This window comes from Globicephala melas, chromosome 9 (genome assembly GCF_963455315.2).
Source record: "Globicephala melas chromosome 9, mGloMel1.2, whole genome shotgun sequence".
Taxonomy (NCBI): Eukaryota; Metazoa; Chordata; class Mammalia; order Artiodactyla; family Delphinidae; genus Globicephala; species Globicephala melas.
In genome coordinates, this window is record NC_083322.1 from 57,644,356 (window position 1) to 57,648,303 (window position 3,948).

At 35.5% G+C, this 3,948-nt stretch overlaps 1 non-coding gene across 1 annotated transcript; it reads left to right on the plus strand.

Moving 5' to 3' along the window:
* The first annotated feature begins 217 nt into the window (after positions 1 to 217).
* Positions 218 to 324, plus strand: LOC115853959 (U6 spliceosomal RNA). The gene has a single exon (XR_004039803.1). It is a non-coding gene; the product is annotated as a U6 spliceosomal RNA (small nuclear RNA).
* The last annotated feature ends 3,624 nt before the right edge of the window (positions 325 to 3,948 follow it).

Here is a 3,948-nt window from a genome sequence, read left to right on the forward strand (position 1 = left end):
GGATAACATTTACTCTGTACAAAATTATCTTTTCATTTGATAATTCTCATGAATTCCTTATATAGTAATGAGCTAGTTCAGGAGTATAAAATATATCAAAGTAACCTAAAATATTTCTGGCATCTCTCTTTTTATAAGATAAATGTGTAAATCACTGTGATTTTCCAGGGGCTCTTTGAGAAATCCCAAATATAATTTTAATTTTGAAAGACATCTAATGCTCATTTTGGCAACTCATAAACTAAAATTGGAATGATATAGAGAAGATTAGCATGGCCCCTGCACAAGTATGACATGGAAATTTGTAAAGTGTTCCATATTTTTTCAGCAAATGGTGCCAGGAAAACTGAATATTCACATGCAAAAGAATGAAGCTGAACACTTACCTTACACCATACACAAAAGATTAACTTAAAGTGAATCAAAGACCTAAACATAAGAGCTAATACTGGACTTCCCTGGTGGCGCAGTGGTTGAGAATCCACCTGCCAGTGCAGGTGGGGACACAGGTTCAATCCCTGGTCCAGGAAGATCCCTGGATCCAGGATGCCGTAGAGCAACTAAGCCCGTGCGCCACAACTACGGAAGCCCACGCACCACAACTACTGAAGCCTGTGCGCCTAGAGCCTGTGCTCCGCAACAAAAGAAGCCACCACAATGAGAAGCCCACACACCGCAACGAACAGTAGCCCCCGCTCGCCGCAACTAGAGAAAGCCCACGTGCAGCAACGAAGGCCCTACGCAGCCAAAAAAAAAAAAAAAAATTTGGGAGAAAACATATGGGAAAAGCTTCATGAGTTTGAATTTGGCAATGATTTCTTGGATATAACACCAAAAGCACAGGCAAAAGAAGAAAAAAATGGATAAATTGGACTACATCAAAATTTAAAACATTTGTGTATTCAAATAACACTATCAAGAGAGTGAAAGGGAAACCCATGGAATGGGAGAAAATATTTGCAAATCATGTATCTAATTAGGAGGTAACATCTAGAATACATAAAGAACTACTACTATTTAACAACAAAAGAAATAAAAAACTAGATTTAAACATGGACAAAGGAATTGAATAGACAATTCTCCAAAGAAGATATACAAATAGCCAATAAGCAAATGAAAAAAATATTCAAATCACTAATTATTAGAGAAATGCAAATCAAAACCACAATGACATATCATTTCATAACCATTGGGATAGCTATTATCAAAAACCAGAATATAAGTGTTGACAAGCATGTGGAGAAACTATAACCCTTGGCATTGCTGGTGTGAATATAAAATGGTGTGGCCACTATGGAAATTGGTATAACAGTTCCTAGAAAAAAATTAAACATAAAATTACCATTTAATCCAGCAATTCCATTTCTGGGTATATACCCCACAGACTTAAAAGCAGGATCTCAGAGAGATATTTGTACACCCATGTTCATAGCAGTATTATTCACAATAGCCAAAAGGTGAAAGCAATCCAAGTGTCCAATGAAGGATGAGTGAATAAACAAAATGTATTATATACATACATTGGAATATTACTGAACCTTAAAAAGGAAGAAAATTCTGACACATGACACAACACAGTGAAACTTGAAGATATTCTAAGTGAGATAAACCAGTCACAGTAGGACAACTACTATATGATTCCATTAACTACTTATGGCAGTCAAATTCATAGAGACAGAAAGTAGAATGGTGGTTGCCAGGGGCTGGAGGGAAGGAGGAATGGGGAGATATTGTTTAATGGGTATAGAGTTTCAGTTGGGGAAGATGAAAAAGTCCTGGCAATGGATGGTGGTGATGGGTGCACAATATTGTGAAGTAACTTTTTGTACTTGATGCCATAGAACTGTACAGTTAAAAATGGTTAAGATGGTAAACTTTATATTACGTATATTTTACCACAATAAAAAAAAAATGAAAAAGACATCCTAAAAATTTTATTTTGGTTTTCCCTGGTGGCGCAGTGGCTGAGAGTCCGCCTGCCAATGCAGGGGACACGGGTTTGTGCCGCGGTCTGGGAAGATCCCACATGCCGCGGACCGGCTGGGCCCGTGAGCCATGGCCGCTGAGCCTGCGCGTCTGGAGCCTGTGCTCCACAACGGGAGAGGCCGCAGCAGTGAGAGGCCCGCGTACCGCAAAAAAAAAAAAAAAAAAAAAAAAATTTCTAAAGAAGCTTACTTCAGAAGCAAATCTACATTATCAAGGTGAAATCTTGGACAATTCCGACTGGATTCATAATTTTGGTTTAAAACAAAGTTTCTTCACTTTGGCGCTGTTGACATTTTAGGCCACATAACAAGAATTTAAAAGAGTAAACTCTTTGAAAAGACATCTCTCATTACATTTTCATTTAAACACACTTCATTATTTTTTTAATCCTAAAAAAACTTGTGGAAACAAAGATAATTTACTGGATCCATGGAAATGATGTAGGAAATCTTAAACATTTAAATCATGAAAAATTAAACTCATACTAACTAAAATATTTTGCTAAACATTTTTACATGTTGATAAAATTAGTAAGACATTATGTTGATTTAAAAGCTACAGTTAAATTACTCTAATTTGTCCAAAGAATTGTCTATCTAAGAAGAATATCTTCCTGATTTTTCATATATAAATAAGTCTCTGTAATAATATCAAGAATTTTACCGAGGTATGCAGGTTTACACCAAGGTCATATAGCCCATGGGTGGCAGAGCCAGAGTCTGAACTCAGGGATTCTGGAACCATAGACTGTGCTCTTAACTAGTATGCTATTTTGTTGTATTTGAAATAAAGATATTTTTTTAAAAAATTCCGGAAAAAAAAAAAAAAGAATTTAAAGACTGTGAAATTTGGCCAAAAATTCTCAGTGTTGAGTTTTTCTTTCTAGCTGGGAGCCACATCCATTACTTAAAATCACAGCTAACTTTTCTGCTGAGTTTCACTCTTGGCGAGGAAAATCATACAAAGCAGCACAAACAATCTAATATTTCCCCTTTTTTTTATTTTGGAAACTTTAAACTTTATATCTACAGTAGATATTCTAGAATTTACACATCATTACAGAGCAATGTTCATGAACAAATTAACTTCTAAAATTCCAAAGAGAAGGGAATAAGAAAGGGAAAGAAGAAACAAGAGGAAGCCAGCTTAAGATAGATATAAAATTATCAATAAAAGGCTAATTATCTAAGATCTGCAAGCAAGGGAAAGGGGTCAGATGAAAGAAACCCTATTTTTACAGATATACACACAAGAGAAAAAAGCATTACACTTTATTTAAACAATAACTAGGGCCTTTAACCATTCCATCAAAACTTATGATTAAAAAGCTGGTACTCAGTAATCACCACAGTAGGAAAACTTGAGGGGTGGATCTCTTAAGTTAAAAAGTAACCTCTTTCACATGTAGCTGTCCAGTTTTCCCCAAACCATGTAGAGACTGTCTTTTATCCATCATATATTCTTGCCTCCTTTGTCATAGACGAATTGACCATATGTGTGTGGGTTTATTTCTGGAATCTCTATTCCATTCCATTGATCTATGTGTCTGTTTTTGTGTCAATACCAGGCTGTTTTGATTAGTGTGGCTTTGTAGTGTATTCTGAAGTCAGGGAGATTGATACCTCTGGCTTTGTTCTTTTTCTTCAAGATTGCTTTGGTTATTTGAGGTCTTTTGTGGTTGCATTATTTGTTCTAGTATTTGTGGTAGTATTATTTGTTCTAGTTCTGTGAAAAATATCATGGGTATTGATATTTCACTTACATGTGGAATCTAAAAAATAAAACAAACAAATGAATATAATAAAACAGAAACAGACTCAGAGATACTGAGAACAAACTAGTGGATACCAGTGGGGAAAGGGGTTGGGGGGAGAGGCAAGATAGAGGAAGGTAATTAAGAGGTAGAAACTACTAGGTATAAAATAAATAAGATAAAACGATGTAATAAATAAGATACAAGAA